Consider the following 26,844-nt stretch of genomic DNA (forward strand, 5'->3'; position numbering starts at 1 on the left):
TCCAGTCCCCTGTGCCTGGTTACAGGAGCTGGGATTGTGTTCCCACAAACAGTTCCAGTCAGTTATTCAGTACTCAGACATAGACTCCGGTCCTAAGACTCCTCTACTGCTTGTGCTACTCTGAGGACTCTAGGTGAGCAGAGAGATTCTCAAGGCGTCCAGGTTCCGTTTCAGTCCTGCTTCAGCTACGCCCAAGAGTCCCGAATCAGATCAAGAAATACAGATGACCATGACACCCCAAACACATCATAGGCTGATTCATTAAGACACGCACACTAATGTTATGCAGTTTTTGAAAAACGTGTGTAAATCGGCGTCACGTATGTCCACATTCAACATGGATTGGATCTGAAGTTACATCAGGTCCGCTCTGCTTAACAGACAATACGCTGCAGGATACGTCCAATACATATGTGGGATATAAAGGCCCCATCAGAACGCACAGAACAAAATACTAATGTCGCCTGTTAATAATAAAGGTATTACTGACAAAACAGTAACTCCCCCCCCCCAAAATACACTTATAAGGGTGTTATTAATATCTGCTGTATATAAAATACATTGTTACAGTTGCTCCTGATTGTTACAACACATGTTCTAGCTGTATACACAGCCGTCATCACTAGTAATCAGCACTTACACCTGACCTGTAGCTGGTACAAGTGATACGTCATAAAATCACGTACTTGAGAGATGCCCAAATCTGTGTGCGCCCGAGTTTGGCACACCCTCACTGTACAGTGACTACACACATACGTCACTTCCCCTCCACATTCTACCCCTGAAATCATAGGGCCCTTTGTGCTTGACGATGAATTGCTGCCTTCATACACAGCGACAATGCGACGAATTATGAAAACATAATTTTTTGGTAGTAAACAATTGTTTGACTGCTGGAAGGAAACCTCACAACAACACAACATAACGGCACCGCGACAAAGCAACAGATCTTATTTTGTAAATAGCATTTTTGGTCTATTTTACTAATAATTTGCTAATATATAGAAAAACTGCTACACATTACAAATTGGACCCTCGCAACGCCGGGTGACCCTGCTAGTATCTTATAAAGAGGTTGGATATTAATAGCAACAGGGGTACGTATTTATCTTCAACTTCCCAACCAGTACTTCCCACCACGCACATATACCCCTTTCTGAAGTATCCTTAAATCAACGTTAACCTTTGTGGGCATAAGATGGAAACTGCATTATTAAGTCCAAGTCCAGTCTTCTTCTAATACATAATAATAAAGAGCAGAGTATTAGAGGATTATCCTATTTCCTGCTTATTAGGAGATTACTAAACTGTGCAATCTTCTTTAGTTCCTGCAGTAATATGGAAAGCAGAATTATTTCATTAGACAATAAAACAGATAAATAAATCCAGCAGCTTAATATGATAATGATGTTTCTTCTGCAGGAGAAACTCAGAGTATGTTTTATTTGTATTTGTCATCCCACTCAATATTACACCATAAAGGGCCAGTAAGTCTGAAATACAATTTAGTTTTTGATTTAATACCATTACTATTGTCTATGTAAATGATTCACTGAAAATACTCAAAGCTGGTAATAGAGACAAATGCTGCAATTTGTGTAACTGGCTAAGAAAACTGCAGAAAATGATCAGTGATTCTAAAGGAAATAAGACCTGGCTGAGCCACGTTGTGGAGACTGAACATTTTACTCGCTGATTTCTCATTAAATCACTCTGTATATTGATCTTATTCTGAGCTATAAAAGCAACATGAAGACAGGAGTTATATTACCATATAAATATGAATATGTCACAGCTGCTGTCATGTTTTGAAATATATTACAAATGGTGACTGAAACATAAGACACATAGCACAGAAATGTGCTATGAGAACTACCTGGTTCAGTTAGAGTGCAAGCTCTTCAGGCAATCAGATATAACTTTTCTTCTGTGCAATACTGTTTTATAGATTCCCATAATTGGAAGAGTTCAGGAGATCTTTAAGTTACTCCTTAACGGCAATATGCAAATAAACCGCCTGTATTGAGGAGAACAGACCTGCTATGTAGTTGAGGTGATTGATGGTACCACCCTGGGGAGGCATCGAGAGTATGTGGTGGAATCAAAGGATCTCCAAACCCAAGGGGACAAACATAGGGGGAAACCATTCGTCCAGTTAGAGATTGCAGTAATACTCCTTTTAAAGTCCTACCTGGCAGTGGAGTACATGGTGGTGGGGGATCTGGTGATGGACTACCTGATGGTGGAGGATCTGGTGATGGACTACCTGGTGGTGGACTACCTGGCGATGGACTACCTGGCGGTGGAGTATCTGGTGATGGACTACCTGGCAGTGGAGTACTTGGCGATGGACTACCTGGTGATGGAGTACTTGGCAATGGAATACCTGGTGGTGGAGTATCTGATGATAGACCACCTGGCGGTGGAGTATCTGGTGATGGAGTACCTGGCAGTGGAGTACTTGGCGATGGACTACCTGGTAAAGAAGTACTTGGCGATGGACTACTTGGTGGTGGTGTATCTGGTGATGTACTACCTGGTGATGGAGTACCTGGTGATCTTTTTCCCCTTCACTGGAGCCTGTTAGTCATAATTGCCAACTTTGAGTTGTTGGCATTCGGGAGATCCCCGGGAGAGGGTGTTGTGGGAGGGTGGAAGGGAGTGGGCGATTAAATCATCCTTTTGTTGTGGGGCTGAAATGACGCGATTCACCGTGAATTGTGTAATTTTGGCTACCGATGGGCAGGATGTGGGAGACCTGCCTGCTCACCCGGGAGTCTTGGAGACCTACCCACAATTTGGGTGTCTCACTGACATTTTGGTAGAGTGGGCAAATTTGCTGTTAGTGCAATCAGAAGATGGCAATATGCACAAACCAATAGAGGTAAATTCTTGCCATATGATTTTTTGGGGGCATCGGGTCATTTTGGGGTGACAGCCTGCTGACCACACACCGTGAGTGTGGTAAGCCTAAATGACTGGACAGAAGCTTATGACGAGGAGCTGTACAGGACGATAGTGTTAATATTCTTTTTTTTTTTTTTTTTTTAAAGAAAAGTTTTATTTTTGCAAGGTCAAAATAACATAAGAGAACGATTGACAGAGTGCGAACACTTAGCAAAAAAAGTCAACAAGTAACAGAGTCTACGAGCAGCGTAAAACATGTGTAACGCTAAGTCAACCGATCACTCAAATTTAGAAATAACGAGTAACCCAAAATTTTTTGTATAAGGAGGAAAGGAGAAAAGAGATTGTACAGTAGAGAAAATAAGCATGAGAAGAGGGAGAAAAGGAAGGAGGGTAAGAAGTGACTAGATCCAATGAAAAGGAAGAACAAAGTCCTAATTGGAAATGAAATTTTAGAGCTGGGTTATGTAAAGGGTGGGCACGCCTGAAAGAAGGATAACCACGGGTCCCAAACCTTGGTGAAGGCTCTCGAGCAGTTCCAAATAATACTGGTCATATACTCCATCCGTTGAGTCTGCCAGACTCTGTTAATTATGGACTGCATGGAGGGAGGGGATTGCGTACGCCAGTCTGCCGCTATTTGGCAGGTCTCTGCCAAGATAATGTGCCTGATCAATTTATTCTGATGTCGGGATGCCGAGGGAGCCCCCAATGGGAGAAGAAAAAACTTAAGTTCCAGGGGAATGTCCACCTGAAGAATTGAATTGATCAAGCCTCTAATCTCAACCCAGAAGCCTGACGGTTTCGGGCACGACCACCATATGTAGAGGAAAGTGCCTTCATGGGAGCACCCTCGCCAGCAACCGGGGAGGGATGGGGTGACAAGGCAAATTTCTGGGAGGAAGAGTCCCAGATGGATAGAGAATGTGGAACTACTGGATGAAGTAACAAGCGATTGGGGCGACGAGATCTTGGGAGCCATAAGAGAGAAGATAAAGAGAGCAATCCCAAACCCTTGGCCTCTATTTTAGATCAAACTCTGGTTTCTATCGGACCAGACCACAGGACACACTGAGCGAGTTGGGCGGAAAAGTAATATCTTCAAAAGTTAGGAATCCCCAAACCTCCCCCCCGCGGGGAACCCTGAAGGGTCTTAAGTCGGACTCGGGGCCATCTACCCGACCAGACGAATCTAGAGACGTGGAATTGCAGGAATTTAAAAACATATAGTGGGATACAAATGGGAAGAGTCTGCAGGAAGTAAAGCAGCGCGAGAAGGATATTCATTTTGACGGCCTTAATGCAACCTATCCAGGAGATAGAAAGCTGCGACCACTATGTGAGGTCTGTTTTTACTTGATCGAGTAGGTGAAGAAAATTGACTTGAAAAAGATGTTGATAGTGCTTTGTAATAAAAACACCCAAATATTTAATTTTGTGGAGACCCCGTTGGAAAGGAAAAGGAGCGCTCTAGTAACAGCTTATCTGTAGGCGGCACGTTAAAGTCCAGAACCTCTGTCTTGTCTGGATTGATCTTATAGCCCAAAAAATAGCCATATAAGTCTAGTTCATCTAAAAGGGGAGGCACCGACGTTTTGGGGTTAGTAATAGACAGTAAAACATTGTTCGCATACAGAGCAATCTTATGAATAGAGGGGCCCACCTGTATGCCCGATATCTCGTGATTGTTTCGAATCCTAGAGGCCAGTGGCTCAATAACAAGAGCAAATATAAGTGGAGAGAGGGGGCATGCCTGACGAGTGCCATTCGTGATCGGAAAGGGCATCGTCAGGCCATTAGCGGAGACAATAGCTGACGGGGATCGGTAGAGGACTAAAATACCTGTCAAAAATCTATCAGTGAATCCCATCGCTCGAAGCACACTCTCCAAAAATGACCAAGAGATACGGTTGAACACTTTTTCAGCGTCGAGCACCATGATGAGGGAAGGCAGTTTATCATGGTTTATTGTACGTATTAAATCAATAATCCTTCTGGTGTTATCATGGGCTTAACGCCCTGGGATGAAACCCACCAGGTCAGGATGGACGAGGGCTGGGAGGAGTGGGTTCAACCTGGAGGCCAAAATCTTTGCGAATATTTTCAGGTCAACATTTAGTAACGAGATGGGCCTGTAGCTAGTACAGAAAAAATGGTCTTTTCCCGGCTTAGGAATAATAATTATATTGGCCCTAGTAGTGGCGGGGTCAAAGGAGGCCCCCTTGAGCACCTCGTTGAAGAATTTTGTCAGATGAGGGTCGAGGACCTCAGCAAATCTTGGGAAGTAGGACCAGGTCGTGATGAGTTTGATGCTGCGTAAGAAGTGAAGCTAGTCTAAGTTCCAGGGATGATATTTCCACAGCCGCTTTCTTTCTAACAGCTGCAGATTGACTAATCAATTAACCTTGTATGGTAGCCTTGTGTGCCTCCCAAACAATTCCTGGGGTAACGTCAGGGGTTGCGTTATCTAGAAAGTAGTAATTAATAGAGGTCATAATGTCAAGACAAATAGATCTATTAAGTAAAAACAAATCATCTAGACGCCATCTGCTGCGCTGGGGAGGCGGTTTAAGGAGGTCTAAAACGAGAGATACGACCGAGTAGTCTGTCCAGGAGAGGGGGATAATGTCAGTTTGTGTCACATGATGAGAGAGTGAATGCAAAATGTGTAACATATCTATACGTGTGTATAATTGATGAGAAGTGCGTATAATCCTTAGCATCCGCATTACATAGTCTCCAAGAATCGTATAGACGATGGTGTAAAAGGAGTGTAGACAGATAGTGTTAATATTCTTACTAGTGTTGGAGGTTACTGGAAATCTAACAATACCCGATAGATATGATATTGGTATTATCTGTTAGACAGGAATGCTATATAACGCACTGTCCCAATTGTCAGGGTGAGGGATCAGTTTCCACATCCTGGTGAAATTAATTTTGTAAGATAATTATTTATTCTTGTAATGCCCAAAGTAAATTTATTACAGTGAACAATCATCTAATCACATTAGATTAGACCAGTGTTGGGCAACCTGATACACTTCAGGGACCACACGGACGACCCTCTAAGCCACATAAGGGCCGCACAACACCCTTAATCTCAGTGAAAAGTTAAAGTGATACATTTAATCTAAGAAAAAAACACCAATCTGAAAACATATCAACAAGCATTTTACAGCCTAAAACAAACAAATCTTACAGAGAAACAGGAAGTACCTGGGGGCCACAGGGAAGGCTCAGGGGGGCCGCCTATTGAACATCACTGACACTAGACACCCACAAAATCTCATTGCTGACACTTGTTAAAGTACTAGAACTACAGAATATAAGAGGGTACTAGTTACTCCCTTAATGCCCTCAAACTCTCTTTGTAAGTTCTTCACTCATTGACAAATAGACCCCTAATATTCCAGAAAGCCCACGCATCATATGACCTTATCACACCTTTATTTTGGATCAGCAATTTTCTACACAAGGAAAAATGTAAGAAATATTTAAACATTAAATCTATTATTTAGAGTAGAAGCTTTTAAATCCATCTCTATAGCAACTGGTTAGTCACAACTCTCCCCTATTACTGGCTATGCATATTGTAGGATTATATATTCTGTAAAAGGTAAAAAGCTGAAGTTAGATAAGCTCTGTTCTTAGAAATGTCAGTCGCTGCAATTGCCTCCTCCGCACTACTGACGCCCCAGCAGCATTGCGCATTGATGGACGACCTGTGTATAGCCGGGAAGTGTTTGCTACTTACTCTCCTTGTTACAGAAAATATAGCTTTTAATGGAGGTTTTTATATGTGAATGCATTATCTTTTTATTACTATTAATCAGGTGCATTTAGACTATAAATAACCATAAGCAAATGTTATAATAGAAACTGTAAAGTACGTTAGGGGCATCTGTGTAACGTGAACGCGTCTTCTGTGGATTCAGTATTAACAGAAAGAGCCCCAGCGTAAACAGAAGAAGTCGGATGATTTATATAATTCCCTACTAGAGAAACTCCTATATAATTTCCTGTATTACTTGCACTGTGCAGTAATATGACGTGTTAATGTTCTGTGTAAAACGCCACCTTGTCAAATAAATATGTTCCAAGACTCCATCCAGGACCAGTGGCCAAAACATTTTCCTCTGTAGAATTTTTACTGTATCCCACCATCACTCATTGTGCAAATCAACTGAAACATACTGTTAGTAATTCACTGATTTCAAATCAACCACATAAACTTTGGGAAAAATAACAAGAAATGACATATTAACTTGGCTAAGTTACATTCTGTATGTTATAGACTGTGGAGTGGGCCCATATGAGATCAGCTCACACAACGACTGCATCCATTGTATGTAGGTGATGTTAATCAGTGTATTATAACACACTCATAACATATTTCCTCAGTTTCCCCTAAAAGAAGCAGTGTAAAAAAAATCAGTATTATATTTTTGTTCCAGCTATGACAAAGAACAACAGAGAAGAGAAAGTGGTAGTGATTACAGCCATGAACAAGAGGTCCCACCGTAGGGTAACTGTAAGGTCCTGATGGAGTTTTGAACCCAGGACCTCTGTTCTTCGGTGCCTGCTCATGGCCTCTGGGCTATTGGGGTAGGTGCGTGGTATTTCTCCCTCTTTTCTATTGTGTTTACTCTCCTACTTTTCCACCCGAATATGTCAAGCTGTAGTAAATACCCAGTAATCTACAGGCCTATATATGGTCTGCTCTAAGCCAAGACTGGAGACTGATGGTCCATGTGTTGGCTTGTTCCTCTGTCTAGCCCTACATATGTATTGGCTTCTGTTCCTGCTCATAGTTCTGACCATGGTCGTGTTCTCAGTTCTGGTCCTGTTTAAAGTTATTGCTCTAGTCCTGTTCTCAGTTCTGGTCCTGTTCTCAATTCTGACCTTATTCCTGTTCTCAGTTCTGGTCTTCGTCCTGTTCTCAGTTCTGGTCCTGTTCTCAGTTCTGATCTTGATCCTGTTCTCAGTTCTGATCTTGGTCCTGTTCTCAGTTCAGGTCCTGTTCTCAGTTGTTCTCCTAGCCCTGTTCTAAGTTTTAATCCTGTTCTTGGTTCTGGTCACGTTCTCAGTTCTGGTCCAGTTCTCAGTTTTGACCTTGGTCCTGTTCTCAGTTCTGGTCCTGTTCTCAATTCTGACCTTAGTCCTGTTCTCAGTTCTGATCTTGGTCCTGTTCTCAGTTCTGATCTTGGTCCTGTTCTAAGTTCTGGTCCTGTTCTCAGTTGTTCTCCTATCCTTGTTCTAAGTTCTAATCCTGTTCTCGGTTCTAGTCATGGTCTCAGTTCTGGTCCTATTCTCAGTTCTGGTCCTGTTCTCCATTTTGACCTTGGTCCTGTTCTCAGTTCTGACCTTGGTCCTGTTCTCAGTTCTGGTCCTGTTCTCACTTGTTCTCCTAGCCCTGTCCTAAGTTCTAACCCTGTTCTCGGTTCTGGTCACATTCTCAGTTCTGGTCCTGTTCTCCATTCTGACCTTGGTCCTGTTCTCAGTTCTGACCTTCGTCCTGTCCTCAGTTCTGGTCCTATTCTCATTTCTGACTTCGGTCCTTTTCTCAGTTCTGGTCCTTTTCTCAGTTCTGATCTTGGCCCTGTTCTCAGTTCTGACCTTGGTCCTGTTCTCAGTTCTGATCTTGGTCCTGTTCTCAGTTCTGGTCCTATTCTCGGTTCTGATACTTTTCTCAGTCCTGTCATAAGCTCCTGTCCTGGTCTGTCGCCTTGTGTCTGTTGTACTTATTACAATCTGCATCTTCTACCCTGTGTTCCTGTTTCATGTCAATCTTGTCCTGTTGTCGCTGCTGGCCTCCCTTGGTTTCCTGCCATGGTTCTGTCACCTTCTGTTTGCCCGGTGGAAGTACCATCATTTTCCATGCGATACCAAGTCCTGTGGTCATCTGAACATCTGAGGACAGGCCTGAGCCATAGGTACATGTCCATGCTGTTACCGGGAACCCAGTTCTCCAGTAACAGTTTTGGTGTTATGTTCTTCTCCGTCATTCTGTCTATCTTTCTGTTGTTGTGACTCTTACTTTTATTTGTCTGTGTTCTGTCCGTGTTTATTTATGACTACGACTTGTATTGCGCCTTTGATTTGGCTCTCAGTTATATCGTTGCCCATTTTAACCCTTGACCCCTGGATTGTTTGATAATTCTCTGGCTTACTCTCTCTTTCCATCAGTTTACAATGGTCGTTAGTAATAAGACTTTCTTTTGGCTTGCACGCTGGTGTGTGCCATTAGTCCTGCCCATGGGATGTCACTTAACACCCTCAAACTCTCTTTGCAAGTTCCTCACCCATTAATAAATAGACCCCTTATTTTCTAGAAAGCTCACACATCATATTATCTCAATACAAACGATTTTCTGCACAAGGAAGAATTTAAGAGATATTGAAACATTAAGTCTTTTATTTAGAGTAGAAGCTTTTGAATCCATATCTATAGCAAAGGCTAGTCACAACTCTCCCCTATTACCGGGATGCATATTGTAGGATTATATATTCTGTAAAAGGTAAAAAGCCCCTCTCCATGCAGCGGCCCACAGGATTGAGCAGAATATCAAGTAATAAGATTTCCCTGGATACAATCTTAATGACTCCTGCTCCGGGATTACGTTCCCTCTCATTTCTGCTGATCATTACAGTGACTACTGGTCTAGAAGAGCATGTTTCATTACTGGGCAATATTTACCCGCAGCCAAAACTCTGGCCTGATTACACAGCTGCACTTCTGAAGAAACTTAGAAAGCCAATTAAAATAGCCATGTCACCTATGGTCCCGGCTAAGAAGACATAGTGCTAATAACCGTCGTCTGTTCTCCTTCTGTGAGAAATAAATAGACATTAAGCGGTACTGTGACCTGTTCTCTATTTACCTCGCACACTTTGTGTTTTCTCTTTCAAAAGCCTGACAAGACAGTTTTGCCTTATTAGTGTCTAAGAAAGGACAGCTTCAAAGTCCTGTGTGGGTTCTCGCAGAACGAAAATTATTAAAGGTCTTTTTGTGGTATAAACACATGCAGACCTAGCCTGTAACAGCTACATAACACAAAGTCACACCAGACACAAGTGCTGGCTCGGGGCAATAGCTAACTAGTGCTGAAGATTAGTACCAAGTAACAAGATTAGTAACTAGTTACAAGTGACCTCTATGACCCTCACGTATGTAGGCGTGTTTTGCATTACGAAGTGAAAACCAGAGGCACATTAATGTGCTTTGTGATGAAATTCATATTATTAAAAATCTGCAGAAACAAGACAAAATACACAAAAAGAAATGATCAAATTTATACAAAAATAAACTCCCTGGTGCTAGAATAAGTGCTGAGACAAAGGCAAAGTAGTGATAGGGTTCTCAATATTTAGAAGCAACAATCTTGCAAAAATAGAGCTATTGGATCATAGTGATTCCACATATTTCTTAGTATTTAAAAAGAATATGAAACAACACAAAACACAGAAAGACACAAAGAGTTAGTCTAAGGCATCAAAAATTTCAGAATACCCAAAAAAACTTCTAAAAGAAAGTAAATTCTGATGAATGAGATGAAACCGTAAAATCCAGATAGAAAAAAAATGTTTAGCTGGTAGACTAAAAAAGTTCACTAAAGAACAAACATCAGAGCCTTCTACATGCAGTATACCGATGACCCTATGCATCCATCCTATAGACCAAAAGGTCAATAAACAGTTCCAGGAATGTGACGTCAGGAAGAAATTTAAAGGGGTAACTTAGGTATTTGTAATGCCCGGTAAACCACTCCAAAAACAGTAACAGTAACTTCCACTTCCGTCGTTGTAGATGGAGAAACGCCGGCCGGCTGTATTCTCCTTTACAAACTCCTTCGGTCGCGACCACTTCCGGACTGTTATGCGTATGCGTAGTATTCCGTCATAGGTCTTTTAAGTTTGTATAGTGTAAACTTTCAAACTCCGTACTTCCAAAGATATATATATATATATATATATATATATATATATATATATATATATATATATATCAGTCTGTAAAGTCTATGTATATAGACCCAACGCATTTCACCCGCTCACACGCCAGGCTTCCTCAGGGAATGTAAATGGTTTGTATTTAATCTGCAATGCTCTAGAAATAATGGAGGTAGGACCTTAATTCAAGCTACCAATAAAATGAAATCCGAATGACTGACAGGTCCATAGTCCAATGGGATAAACCAGAATATAAAGTGTACATCTTTCCTCAAAATTGTAACGACTTATCACTTAATAAAAATCCATAATCATTACATAGCATTTTAATCAACCAGACAAAATTGAGGGACAAAGAGTGTTGTATAGTTGAAATAAACTTATAGACATATATATGCAAAGTGATACTCAGCATACCGTAGAATACATAAACCTGTTCAAAATCCATCCATCATATTCCACAGATCATTGTCCTTGTGCCTTCCACAACAGTTAAGTCAACTTATATCCAATGCTATCAGTTCTTGTCAAGAAAGACCCCTAGGTTAAAATCAAGATTAAGCCAACGTGGGGAGAGGGTATGCAGTTCATAGATCCATTTGCATTCCTCTCTCGATATTATCTTCACAAAATCCCCCCCCCTTCAGGACTATTTTGATACCTATGAACCTCAACGTGGTGGGATCATGGGAAATGAGCAGGCTATATATGCTTTGTAAAGCAGAGCTCACTCTAACAGCATATAATGTAGACCACAATCCGTACAAAAAACAGACCTCAATAATATTATTATTATTATTATTAATTTTTATTTATAGGGCGCCACTAGGTATCCGTAGCGCCGTACAGGATCAGACAGAAACACGATACATTGTGAGACAGTACAGTACAGTTAACAAAAAGCACAGTAACGCAGAAGCTCAATGTACAGCTAGATGAGAGGTAAGAGCCCCCAGTGGGGTAGAGAGAGGGGTAGAAGGGCAGGAGGACCTCACGGAAGAACAAGGAGCTGGAGAGCAGAGTTAAGGTGGTGGAGAACAGAAGGAGAGGAGGCTCTGCTTGAGGGAGCGTACAATCTAAGGGGAGGGTAGGACGGACAGAGACGCAATGGTAGAAGGAGGCAATGGGGAGAACAGAGGCAGAGACAGAGAGGGGGGGAAAGAAAAGGAGGGAGGTAAGAGGGGGACAGGAGGGAGGGCAGGAGTAGGAGGGGGGTAGGGGGAGACTGGGAGGAGGTCAGTTAGGTGGGGGACTGGAGGGCTTTAAGGAAGAGGTGGGTTTTTAAGGCCTGTTTGAAGCTAGACAAGTTGGGGGAAGTTCTGATGGAGCGGGGGAGCTGGTTCCAGTGGAGGGGGCAGCGCGGGAAAAGTCTTGGATGCGAGCATGGGAGGAGGTAACCAGGGGGGAAGAGAGGCGGCGGTCGTTAGCCGAACGCAGAGGATATGATTAATGTAATACACAGATATTCTCCTGTCTAAACCCAGGACCAGTACGAGGATTCTGTGAAGGTCTGACCGCAATGACACATCCTGGACAGGGGCTGTAAAAAGAAATTGGGGGTCATACAACTTGGGGGTCACCCGATACTGTGCCACTCCCAATAGAAAACTGTAAATATAATGGAGCCACTTTTTTGTATTCAAAGAGATAGAAGGGTCCTGCTCAGAATGAGGAACATTCACAAACAGATAGCGTTGTTGCTTTCATTTTCAAAAGTGTATCAGAAAAATGACACCTAGGGGTAAATGTATCAAGCTGCGAGTTTTCAACAGGTATGAAAAGTGGAGATGTTGCCTATAGCAACTAATCAGATTCTAGCTATCATTTTGTAGAATGTAATAGATAAATGATAGCTATAAGCTCATTGGTTGCTATAGGCAACATCTCCACTTTTCAAACCCGCTGGAATCTCGCAGCTTGATACATTTACCCCATGGACTGTTTGCTGCTATGGGTTACATCACCAGTTTTCCAAAATGTTTATACGCTTAAATCAGCTCAATAAACTTTCATGAAATCTTTGACATTTACCATCCGGCTGTCATCATCCAACTTTACCCAGATCACTTAAAATAACCGTATTACATTGACAAATGACAGGACATTTGGAACAAGAAGGGGGAGGGTTAAGAAATGTTAAACTTTTCAACCATAATAACAGAATGTTCCGTCATTTTACCAGGATTAAACACAATTTAATCATTGAGATCCTAACGACACATTGTGAACGTGAGATAACACATGGCATTGTGCGATAATTCCATTTTTATTTTTGGACTGGAGAATATGTCTGAGGTAATGCTTTCAAGCCTGGCAGACTGTATTCCGCCACTTACTTAATATTCTCTTAGCTCCTGCATGAGATGCAGAAATCCCTTTCCAGTTCCAGTACATGAGTGAGAGGTTTTGTTGTAGTGATAAGACTACATCAGCAGAACACTCTAACATTCTTCGGATATTGTCGCCAGCTACTGGCATCAATCGGCTCATAAAAATCCAGAAATATGGGCGATGGATCTAATAGCCGAACACTAACAGCTTAGAAATGATTTACTGTATTATTATTTCACAAAACTGGGAAGATTCATTCTTGTGTTAATGTGCTTAACATTGTAGCAATATATAACTGAGAAAAGAGGTTTGTACACGGCCCAAACAGCGGAGTTGTTACATTTGTTTCTCCTATTGAAATTCCATTTCATCCAAAATATGTCCCTTCACTCAGTGATATCTCCATATTCTACAACAGAACTGAACCACAAGACAGGTGAGGAGCACTCGCATCTTGTATCTTCTTTTACTGACCTCGTTTTTGAGGGAATGTTGCTTGAAAGAAGTTATATTGCCCCCTAAGCCCCTGGTATTGGTGGGACGAAGTGTTTAGAGATAAATTGTGAATATTCCTCTAGTCCATCACACATACACAAGGCATAGTGACGTGTTCGCTGGATTGCAATGCTGTGGTACATTAACTGTACGTTCTGGGTGATCTCATGTCCTTAACAAACAGAAGAACAGAGTAAGCCAGGAATCTGTACTGATGGTGGTCTAGTTCCATCTCTACATTGAACGTTGCTGGTACTGAAAAGGAGGAAAAACAAACACAGACTGTATTCATAGCTGGAGGTGCCCCCAAGCCGTCCTGTGCCTGAGGCAGCTGCCTGTTCTGAGGGGGCTTAAATCAAATTTGGTGAGAGGTACGACAGTGCCTTACAGACCGAGAACAACCTACGGCCTACCTACCTGGTGAGCTACCATTGTACACTGTGTTACTATAACATAACTCCCAGTGAATAGGGAGAGCAAACCTGATAATAACTGTTGTAATTAATAAATGTAACATATCTATGTGTGCATCCCGGTGCTAGGCTGGGAGTACATCTACGTGTAAATAATGTGCAGAATGTATGAAATGTGTGTGTATAATGAATAAAGAAATGTACTTACCTTACGGTGGTCCAGCGGGGGCTGCAGGTGCAGCCATGGATCCTTCACCCCGCAGGAGCCAGTTGCAGTGGCTGCCAGAAGGATTTACAGAACAGCAAATAGATCCAGGAGGTTCAGCGTCTCCTGAGGGACCCATATTGGAGCTCAATGTAAAAAGGTGTTAATTCTCCAGACTGGTTCACGTGCAGGCTACATGAATCAGTACGGATTGGGTAAAGGGGCAGGAGGCTGGATTACCTCCTGCCAAGCTAGTGTTTAAAATTGTATTTAAGACCCCTGTGTTACACTGAAATGTATTATTGTTCCATCTGTACTTTTTTGGATATCACTAGAACCTCAAACTAGTGTGTAACTGTCCTTATTAGGACTTCCTGAACTATATATATATATATATATATATATATATATATATATATTTCGCAACATCTTTTGGTTGGGGGAAATAAAGGGAGAGAGGGCAGAAAAGTCAACAAGAGGCAATGTGACAAGACATTAAGGCTAGGAAGCAGGGGCGACAGAGGGGAAGATATGAGATTTAGGGGAGGTAAGGACTGAAAACTGAGGAAGGAACTGGAAAACTCGGTGATCAGAGAGAGTGCGAGATGGCAGGAACTGAGTTGCATCAGGGGCCCTGGACCAGACAATCCTGAATCTAGCACAGACTGAGAATCAGGAGGTCACGGATATTCATCAACTGCAGGTAGTATTAAGGTAGTATTAAGAATACATTTCTTCATTTTTTTAACACATATTTGCATATTTAAATGTGTTATGTAAAGTAAATATAGATTTTTCATTTGGCCATGCATCCACAGTGATTTGCAGAGCTAAATGTCAGTATGTGGGCCCCAAGCATTGATTTTCCCTGTGGGCCCTTTATGGCCAGCCCAACACTGATTGCTTCAATAATAAATCTGATGCAAAAAAAAAAGGCTACTGATTGCACACAAATACAGGTCATTGAGACTTGCATGGGCTTCATATGAACCAGTCTGACCAACTTTGGCAGGAATGTGTCTAAACAGGTTTAGGAAGCGGTGAGGAATGGATTCCGTCAGCAGTGTTTACTCTCTATTCCAGAGTAATAAGCAGCAATAACAAGCCCTGTGGGTAACAGATGTGACATATCTAGCTCCCAGGTATAAAGAACTTGTAGACTGGGGATTTCATACTCATGAAACAGTTGGAGAGTCTAACATGACCGTTTGGAAAACAGATAGGGGATCTGCCTTGTCCCAGACAAAGTAGACATTTATCAGCAGATCCTGAATTGCCTGTTGGTGCAAGGAGCTGAAGTGGAAGTAAAAGTAAAGTGTTGTTGGGAATTGATTGGGAGAGGATCAGAGAACCGGGGAAGTGTGTTCCTGATTGCATTAAACTCGGCAATATCCTGTGTTGTGCACAGAAGTGGTGGATTATACACAGCACTGTGAGACACTGATAAAACACTGTCGGTGGGGGGGAAGGGCACCATACATGGGTAAAGGTGAATATAGAAGATCTGTTTAATGTGCAAGTCGTAATACATTGGCTGTGATCAGAATCACTGACTCACCTGAAGGCTGATTCTAACAAATCTACTAACTCATTTTTACTGACAAGAACATTATAAAATGTACCTAGAAAATGTAGGTTCCTATAACGGAGCTTTAACTGGCAAGTTAGATTTCTCAATAAATGAACTGTGAAATTAACAAAATAAAAAATGATGTAATATTGATGTTTACAACTGCAGCGTCCCAGGGATTATAACTCAGCAGTGGTCCCAGAAATACATGTTACAGCAGAGCGGACCTGACAGATCAATGTGTTAGTAAGAGGCTCCCAGCTGACAGCACAGTTCCTTTACACGTCGTGTTCCATTCTATCAGCTGCTTCTTCTTCCTGAGCTCACAAAGCGAGATCCCTGATCCAACATGACACATCAAGCATTGCAGACTCACAAGCAGAGCTGCAGGTGGCAGGAAGAACTCAGCCACTGCTCTGGGACTGGAAAAGATGAGACCTCGCTGGACAATGTGTCATCGCATCCTGTGCCCAACATTGATCACTTGTCCGACTTCATTAAACCACTTCCAGGCTGCAGAGGAACGATCTGAGGTTCTGAATTTCCACAGCTTGTCTTCTAAGGGTCAAAAGTCCTCTGGAGACTTGTTACACGGTGATACTTCAGGAACGCTGCAGACCAACTGCTCGACACTTGTACAAAGGATCAGATTCCCTCACGGTCCCTGTGATGTGGACACATTAAGGTGGTGAAGACTGACAAGTGGTCTTCCTGGCCGACACCAGAGGGAGGAATTGTAATGTTACTATGAGGCACGCATCTAAGGAAGATAATACTCTTTCAATATATTATTATTCTCGATGTACGTGCAGATAATGGTGCCTAATTATCATAATGCAGAGATAAGAATCATTTGTTATTGGCACTGACCATGGCAAAAAAACCTTTTAGCTGCAATTTATCAAGAAATTATCACTGATGCAGTCAAGTGATAATTATCGTGTTGTACATTTCATTACAAGAAGACCTGAGGCCCATTCATTTCATGACTCTAACTGTACTCCGCTACAACTGCTGCATGAGTCACTGATGTTAAGCCTACATGTGCAGGGCACCGTGAAGGAAGACAGACACTGTGCTACTGCCATGTGGTTCACCCAAGAGTAGAATAACTCCAGCCCAGTAAACACGGGACACACTGGTATCTCTGCCACGTGGTTACAGCGTCCCTATAGAGAGGAAATTAATACTATTACATTTATAATTTATAGGGCTTGGTTATGTCCCGGCTCTCCCAAGATATTCCCCAAAATCTCAATGTTTCCTAAGGCCAAATGTTCTTGCTGGAACCGTTACGTAGTTTCTATATACTAAATGTGGATCTAGTTAATATGGCATCTCTACAACTAAGCACTACAGAGTGACCATGTGTAAGAAGCATTGGTAAGGCGAATAATAATAATAATTGTAATAATAAGATTAATAATAAATGAAATGATGGTTATGCTTAGTATTAATAAAAATAGGTCAATAATCAATATCAGTCACAGACAGACAACAAAACAAGACCACTAAATATCCATCTGGATTGTTTCCTGACCTCTCTGACTTTACTTTCTGACCACCCTTTGCCCATCTAAGGAGCACTCACTAATTATTATTATTATTATTCATTTTTATTTATAAGGTGCCACAAAGTGTCCGTAGCGCCGCACAGAGACAAACAATAGGACAGTACAAGGTGAGACAGTACGGTACAGATAACAATAAGCACTATAACTCAGGAAGCTCCAAGCACAGCTATAGGCTGAAAGGTTAAGGGTCAGGGATATACTTCACAAGCTGGAAACCTGAGCCCAGGAGGGTGGGCACCACTGAGAGGTGCAGAGAAAAGCGAGAGGAGAGAAGGTCCAAGAATGAGGTGGGCTGAGAAGCTGGAGAGCAGATTTAACAGTGGTGGAAACAGGAGGAGAGAGGGCCCTGCTCAAAGGAGCTTACAATCTAAAGGGAGGGGCAAACAAACTGAAGACACAAGGGTGATACAGAGATAGAGTTACATGGAACAACAGAGGAAGGGGGAAGAAGGGATGAGGGGGAGAGGTAGCCTACAAGGTGGGTAGTTAAGCGAATGACTGAAGGACTTTTAAGAAAAGGTGGATTTTTACCCATCTAAGTTGTTTCCTGACCACTCATTACTCATCTAAGTTGTTTCCTGACCACTCATTACTCATCTAAGTTGTTTCCTGACCACTCATTACCCATCTAAGTTGTTTCCTGGTCACTCATTACTCATCTAAGTTGTTTCCTGGTTACTCATTACCCATCTAAGTTGTTTCCTGGTCACTCATTACTCATCTAAGTTGTTTCCTGACCACTCATTACCCATCTAAGTTGTTTCCTGACCACTCATTACCCATCTAAGTTGTTTCCTGACCACTCATTACCCATCTAAGTTGTTTCCTGACCACTCATTACCCATCTAAGTTGTTTCCTGGTCACTCATTACTCATCTAAGTTGTTTCCTGACCACTCATTACCCATATAAGTTGTTTCCTGACCACTCATTACCCATCTAAGTTGTTTCCTGACCACTCATTACCCATCTAAGTTGTTTCCTGACCACTCATTACCCATCTAAGTTGTTTCCTGGTCACTCATTACTCATCTAAGTTGTTTCCTGACCACTCATTACCCATATAAGTTGTTTCCTGACCACTCATTACCCATCTAAGTTGTTTCCTGACCACTCATTACCCATCTAAGTTGTTTCCTGACCACTCATTACCCATCTAAGTTGTTTCCTGACCACTCATTACCCATCTAAGTTGTTTCCTGACCACTCATTACCCATCTAAGTTGTTTCCTGACCACTCATTACCCATCTAAGTTGTTTCCTGACCACTCATTACCCATCTAAGTTGTTTCCTGACCACTCATTACCCATCTAAGTTGTTTCCTGACCACTCATTACCCATTTAAGTTGTTTCCTGGTCACTCATTACTCATCTAAGTTGTTTCCTGACCACTCATTACCCATATAAGTTGTTTCCTGACCACTCATTACCCATCTAAGTTGTTTCCTGACCACTCATTACCCATCTAAGTTGTTTCCTGACCACTCATTACCCATCTAAGTTGTTTCCTGACCACTCATTACCCATCTAAGTTGTTTCCTGACCACTCATTACCCATCTAAGTTGTTTCCTGACCACTCATTACCCATCTAAGTTGTTTCCTGGTCACTCATTACTCATCTAAGTTGTTTCCTGGTCACTCATTACCCATCTAAGTTGTTTCCTGACCACTCATTACCCATCTAAGTTGTTTCCTGACCACTCATTACCCATCTAAGTTGTTTCCTGACCACTCATTACCCATCTAAGTTGTTTCCTGGTCACTCATTACTCATCTAAGTTGTTTCCTGGTCACTCATTACCCATCTAAGTTGTTTCCTGGTCACTCATTACCCATCTAAGTTTTCTGGTCACTCATTACTCATCTAAGTTGTTTCCTGGTCACTCATTACCCATCTAAGTTGTTTCCTGGTCACTCATTACTCATCTAAGTTGTTTCCTGGTCACTCATTACCCATCTAAGTTGTTTCCTGACCACTCATTACCCATCTAAGTTTTCTGGTCACTCATTACTCATCTAAGTTGTTTCCTGACCACTCATTACCCATCTAAGTTTTCTGGTCACTCATTACTCATCTAAGTTGTTTCCTGGTCACTCATTACCCATCTAAGTTGTTTCCTGGTCACTCATTACCCATCTAAGTTGTTTCCTGGTCACTCAGGCTGTGCTAAATCTGCTTCTATTATCAATTTAAAGCCAATTCAATTCATTTATACTAAGTTACTCTTTGTCTATTTGACTATACCAGTGTGTGGTCAGTACTTACAGACAACCGGGTTTAACGTGTTCTCTCAGTCAGGGTGGTGACTCTGCCGGTACTACATGAATTCTGTTTCAGACGTGTCTTAGAGGAGGTGATTGAGAGAATCGGTCTACCTGTGACTGAGAGTAGTATTGGAGATTAAACTGTCTATAACATCTGTGTATACTGTGCCGCCGGCTAGATTTGAATTCCATTATTCAGTCATCCTTCCCTTTAATAAACATACTAAGTGGTAATTTACATATATTACATATATATTTAGGAAAGCCTACCAGTCCTCCATATTCACCATGTAGGGTACCTCACCCTCATCCATCCTCTGTCTCTCCCTCTCTTGCTTCTTGCCCTCATATCCCCTTACACTGGCTCACCCCTCATGTCCCAACCGTGTGTCTGCCCCTTTCCCTTTAGATTGTAAGCTCTGGTGACCAGGGCCCTTTTCTCTCCTGTTCTCATTACCTATAACATTGTCTCACCAACTACACTATGCACCACCTTCCTTGGTCTCTCTGCCTATTGTCTCCGCTCCTCCATTGTCTTTGAACCTCTATCAGTGGCTCTAAACGTGTTAGTTGCTCCCACGCTAATAGGCACAGTGTGAATATACCCCTTGTACCCCAGTAGCTGTGTTGTACTGTTATACAATGTACTGTCTTGTTGTTTCCCCTCTGTACGGCGCAGCAGACCTCATGTGGCACCCTATAAATAAAGGATAATAATAATAATAATAATAATAATAATAATAATACTACGTGCTGTGCTGTGAGATCCCTGAGAAGTCAGTGTGGATTCCAGAGGGTCTCCCAAGTCTCCCCCTGGTAACGCAATAGAGCAGATTATAAGACTTGGGTGGAGACACTGCTCTAAACGGTGAGTACATGAACACAGCATATCAGTATTGACCCACTCCAGTGGTGACGGGGGTTACAACAAGGTAACATCATCTGTGATAGTGTTATCCAGGTATCTGCATTCTGCCCCGCAGGAGGGGAAACAGAGAAGAGGCAGCTCCCAGTTCCTGCTCCATCCCCCCGCAGGCTGCCAGCGTCTCTCCTCCACCCTCAGGGAAGATGATGTTAAGGATGATAATTCAGAAACTAGAGAGGAATGGAGAAAGATACTGAGAAAGTTACCTCCCTATGGGAGTTACAGCCTCTCTGCTTAGACACGTTATTGGTGGAAAAGCATTGAAGAAAGCCGGTGAGTGGAGACACACGGTGACCCCCCCCACTCTATTGAGCCCCCGTTGCGTGAGTAACTTTGACTCACAAGCTGGATGTTACCATGGTGTCTTTGCACTGTCCATTTCTTGCACCTGAAGCATCAACCCAGATGTACACCAGGAGATATCAGCAATGAACAATAAATCCCACTGGCTGCAGTACTCAGTAGGTATACGGTTCTTTACCCGTGTGCCTGGTGCAAGGTGCTGTAATGCTCTTAGACAGCACAATACACTGACTAGTGGAGACACCTAAACGTCTCATTACTTTCTAAATAATTAATAAACTGAGATTGGCTAACAAATAACCCATACAAAAGTCAGTTATATGTTCAATAAGCATGTATGTTGTATGTTGTATGTATCTAGTATGAGCAGCTCTAAAGGCAGCAGCTATGACTCATGCAGCGCAGCTACTTATTTTTGTATTCTCCTGTGTCTTACACTGTAACACCTGCATGTTTGCGTCACAACAATCAGGACACTGCAGGTGACCAGACAGACACCACACTCATCTTCCTGCTCATTCCTCCAGGTACTGTCTGTCCCGAGGGTACCACAGAGCACACCTGACATTGTGTTACTAATGGAGCAGCGTAATCTGTGCCAGGAACATCAACGCCACTGTCCCAGGTGCTGAAAAAGTATCAGCTCTTTATAGGTAAATAAGAGATCACTTTAGTGCAGCATTAAGATAGCGGCAAAAGTTATCTTTGGAGACAAATACCTCACAGGGACATTTATATTACTGCAATAAGGGTTATAAAAATGATAGTTAATGCCAACATAGGAAACAGTTTCATAAATAGACCCATGACTGCATCAACCTTCTCACAGAGAAAATAAACCGCTACATAAGTCCAAGTGGTAATACATTGGATGTATGATATTTATTTCATCATTATCTTGCACCAGTGTCTCACATCACTACAGGGGTTGGGACCCTGCTCCTTCCACTATATAACTCTCAGTCTGTGACTTCCTGCTGCTTCCATTCCCCTCCTCACATCATGTCACTGCCCCTGTCACATGCAGCCCTGTCCTCACTAACACATCACTCATCTCCTGATATACTCTGTGCTGCTGGGGGACCCTGCTCCTTCCACTATATAACTCTCAGTCTGTGGCTTCCTGCTGCCTCCATTCCCCTCCTCACAGCATGTCACTGCCCCTGTCACATGCAGCCCTGTCCTCACTATCACATCACTCATCTCCTGATATACTCTGTGCTGCTGGGGACCCTGCTCCTTCCACTATATAACTCTCAGTCTGTGGCTTCCTGCTGCCTCCATTCCCCTCCTCAAATCATGTCACTGCCCCTGTCACATGCAGCCCTGTCCTCACTAACACATCACTCATCTCCTGATATACTCTGTGCTGCTGGGGACCCTGCTCCTTCCACTATATAACTCTCAGTCTGTGACTTCCTGCTGCCTCCATTCCCCTCCTCACATCATGTCACTGCCCCTGTCACATACAGCCCTGTCCTCACTATCACATCACTCATCTCCTGATATACTCTGTGCTGCTGGGGACCCTGCTCCTTCCACTATATAACTCTCAGTCTGTGACTTCCTGCTGCCTCCATTCCCCTCCTCACATCATGTCACTGCCCCTGTCACATGCAGCCCTGTCCTCACTAACACATCACTCATCTCCTGATATACTCTGTGCTGCTGGGGACCCTGCTCCTTCCACTATATAATTCTCAGTCTGTGGCTTCCTGCTGCCTCCATTCCCCTCCTCACATCATGTCACTGCCCCTGTCACATGCAGCCCTGTCCTCACTATCACATCACTCATCTCCTGATATACTCTGTGCTGCTGGGGACCCTGCTCCTTCCACTATATAACTCTCAGTCTGTGGCTTCCTGCTGCCTCCATTACCCTCCTCACATCATGTCACTGCCCCTGTCACATGCAGCCCTGTCCTCACTGACACATCACTCATCTCCTGATATACTCTGTGCTGCTGGAGGACCCTGCTCCTTCCACTATATAACTCTCAGTCTGTGACTTCCTGCTGCCTCCATTCCCCTCCTCACATCATGTCACTGCCCCTGTCACATACAGCCCTGTCCTCACTATCACATCACTCATCTCCTGATATACTCTGTGCTGCTGGGGACCCTGCTCCTTCCACTATATAACTCTCAGTCTGTGACTTCCTGCTGCCTCCATTCCCCTCCTCACATCATGTCACTGCCCCTGTCACATGCAGCCCTGTCCTCACTAACACATCACTCATCTCCTGATATACTCTGTGCTGCTGGGGACCCTGCTCCTTCCACTATATAATTCTCAGTCTGTGGCTTCCTGCTGCCTCCATTCCCCTCCTCACATCATGTCACTGCCCCTGTCACATGCAGCCCTGTCCTCACTATCACATCACTCATCTCCTGATATACTCTGTGCTGCTGGGGACCCTGCTCCTTCCACTATATAACTCTCAGTCTGTGGCTTCCTGCTGCCTCCATTACCCTCCTCACATCATGTCACTGCCCCTGTCACATGCAGCCCTGTCCTCACTGACACATCACTCATCTCCTGATATACTCTGTGCTGCTGGAGGACCCTGCTCCTTCCACTATATAACTCTCAGTCTGTGACTTCCTGCTGCCTCCATTCCCCTCCTCACATCATGTCACTGCCCCTGTCACATACAGCCCTGTCCTCACTATCACATCACTCATCTCCTGATATACTCTGTGCTGCTGGGGACCCTGCTCCTTCCACTATATAACTCTCAGTCTGTGACTTCCTGCTGCCTCCATTCCCCTCCTCACATCATGTCACTGCCCCTGTCACATGCAGCCCTGTCCTCACTAACACATCACTCATCTCCTGATATACTCTGTGCTGCTGGGGACCCTGCTCCTTCCACTATATAATTCTCAGTCTGTGGCTTCCTGCTGCCTCCATTCCCCTCCTCACATCATGTCACTGCCCCTGTCACATGCAGCCCTGTCCTCACTATCACATCACTCATCTCCTGATATACTCTGTGCTGCTGGGGACCCTGCTCCTTCCACTATATAACTCTCAGTCTGTGGCTTCCTGCTGCCTCCATTCCCCTCCTCACATCATGTCACTGCCCCTGTCACATGCAGCCCTGTCCTCACTGACACATCACTCATCTCCTGATATACTCTGTGCTGCTGGAGGACCCTGCTCCTTCCACTATATAACTCTCAGTCTGTGACTTCCTGCTGCCTCCATTCCCCTCCTCACATCATGTCACTGCCCCTGTCACATGCAGCCCTGTCCTCACTAACACATCACTCATCTCCTGATATACTCTGTGCTGCTGGGGGACCCCGCTCCTTCCACTATATAACTCTCGGTCTGTGGCTTCCTGCTGCCTCCATTCCCCTCCTCACATCATGTCACTGCCCCTGTCACATGCAGCCCTGTCCTCACTAACACATCACTCATCTCCTGATATACTCTGTGCTGCTGGGGGACCCTGCTCCTTCCACTATATAACTCTCAGTCTGTGGCTTCCTGCTGCCTCCATTCCCCTCCTCACATCATGTCACTGCCCCTGTCACATGCAGCCCTGTCCTCACTATCACATCACTCATCTCCTGATATACTCTGTGCTGCTGGGGACCCTGCTCCTTCCACTATATAACTCTCAGTCTGTGGCTTCCTGCTGCCTCCATTCCCCTCCTCACATCATGTCACTGCCCCTGTCACATGCAGCCCTGTCCTCACTATCACATCACTCATCTCCTGATATACTCTGTGCTGCTGGGGACCCTGCTCCTTCCACTATATAACTCTCAGTCTGTGGCTTCCTGCTGCCTCCATTCCCCTCCTCACATCATGTCACTGCCCCTGTCACATGCAGCCCTGTCCTCACTGACACATCACTCATCTCCTGATATACTCTGTGCTGCTGGAGGACCCTGCTCCTTCCACTATATAACTCTCAGTCTGTGACTTCCTGCTGCCTCCATTCCCCTCCTCACATCATGTCACTGCCCCTGTCACATGCAGCCCTGTCCTCACTAACACATCACTCATCTCCTGATATACTCTGTGCTGCTGGGGGACCCTGCTCCTTCCACTATATAACTCTCGGTCTGTGGCTTCCTGCTGCCTCCATTCCCCTCCTCACATCATGTCACTGCCCCTGTCCCATGCAGCCCTGTCCTCACTAACACATCACTCATCTCCTGATATACTCTGTGCTGCTGGGGGACCCTGCTCCTTCCACTATATAACTCTCAGTCTGTGGCTTCCTGCTGCCTCCATTCCCCTCCTCACATCATGTCACTGCCCCTGTCACATGCAGCCCTGTCCTCACTATCACATCACTCATCTCCTGATATACTCTGTGCTGCTGGGGACCCTGCTCCTTCCACTATATAACTCTCAGTCTGTGACTTCCTGCTGTCTCCATTCCCCTCCTCACATCATGTCACTGCCTCTGTCACATGCAGCACTGTCCTCACTAACACATCACTCATCTCCTGATATACTCTGTGCTGCTGGGGGAGCCTGCTCCTTCCACTATATAACTCTCAGTCTGTGACTTCCTGCTGCCTCCATTCCCCTCCTCACATCATGTCACTGCCTCTGTCACATGCAGCCCTGTTCTCACTAACACATCACTCATCTCCTGATATACTCTGTGCTGCTGGAGGACCCTGCTCCTTCCACTATATAACTCTCAGTCTGTGGCTTCCTGCTGCCTCCATTCCCCTCCTCACATCATGTCACTGCCCCTGTCACATGCCGTCCTGTCCTCACTAACACATCACTCATCTCCTGATATACTCTGTGCTGCTGGGGACCCTGCTCCTTCCACTATATAACTCTCGGTCTGTGGCTTCCTGCTGCCTCCATTCCCCTCCTCACATCATGTCACTGCCCCTGTCACATGCAGCCCTGTCCTCACTAACACATCACTCATCTCCTGATATACCCTGTGCTGCTGGGGGCCCTGCTCCTTCCACTATATAACTCTCGGTCTGTGGCTTCCTGCTGCCCCCATTCCCCTCCTCACATCATGTCACTGCCCCTGTCACATGCCGTCCTGTCCTCACTAACACATCACTCATCTCCTGATATACTCTGTGCTGCTGGGGACCCTGCTCCTTCCACTATATAACTCTCGGTCTGTGGCTTCCTGCTGCTTCCATTCCCCTCCTCACATCATGTCACTGCCCCTGTCACATGCAGCCCTGTCCTCACTAACACATCACTCATCTCCTGATATACCCTGTGCTGCTGGGGGACCCTGCTCCTTCCACTATATAACTCTCGGTCTGTGGCTTCCTGCTGCTTCCATTCCCCTCCTCACATCATGTCACTGCCCTCACACTACTATCACATGTGTGGACAGGTAACCATTTCCCAGAAGATCAACACAATACACTTCTAAAATACCCAATTATACGATTGGCTACAGATTGTCCTATCCTATCCCACTTCAAAAGCATATTGTTCTGTATCATCTCATTTATTAGGATGGAGATCCCAGGTTCTGCGTTCACAATAACTAGTAATGTCTCATGTACATTAGTAGATTACAGAACATCCAGTAGAACGTAATCTACAAATGTTGCTTATCAGTAACGTAGCGCTGTTCTGGAAGAGTGAGGGTTAAACGCATTTCTGGCTGTTACTCACTGAGACAATGAGGGTCCTTCATCAACCTACAGGCCTGGTAATGACAATGTGTCCTCCTGTCATTTTTCTCAATTTAGTGAAAGTGATTTATTCCAGTCGTATTGAGCTTTAACCTTGATGAATAATAAGCAGGGAGCATATTACACAGCGCCCGGAGTAACTGAGGCTTCAGGCTGTGATGTCACTTCCTTTATGCTGTACTCAGGCCTGGTACCTATTATACAGACCGGAGCACTGATCGTAGACACAACAGAAACAACCTTAAATAGT

General features: G+C 43.9%; 1 protein-coding gene across 3 annotated transcripts in view; it reads right to left on the minus strand.

Annotated features, from left to right (window-relative positions):
• PDE2A (phosphodiesterase 2A) overlaps positions 1–26,844 on the minus strand; it is a 661,195-nt gene that overhangs the window by 201,323 nt on the left and 433,028 nt on the right. The window lies entirely within an intron of this gene.

The sequence above is a fragment of the Mixophyes fleayi genome, chromosome 2 (assembly GCF_038048845.1).
Source record: "Mixophyes fleayi isolate aMixFle1 chromosome 2, aMixFle1.hap1, whole genome shotgun sequence".
NCBI classification, from domain to species: domain Eukaryota; kingdom Metazoa; phylum Chordata; class Amphibia; order Anura; family Limnodynastidae; genus Mixophyes; species Mixophyes fleayi.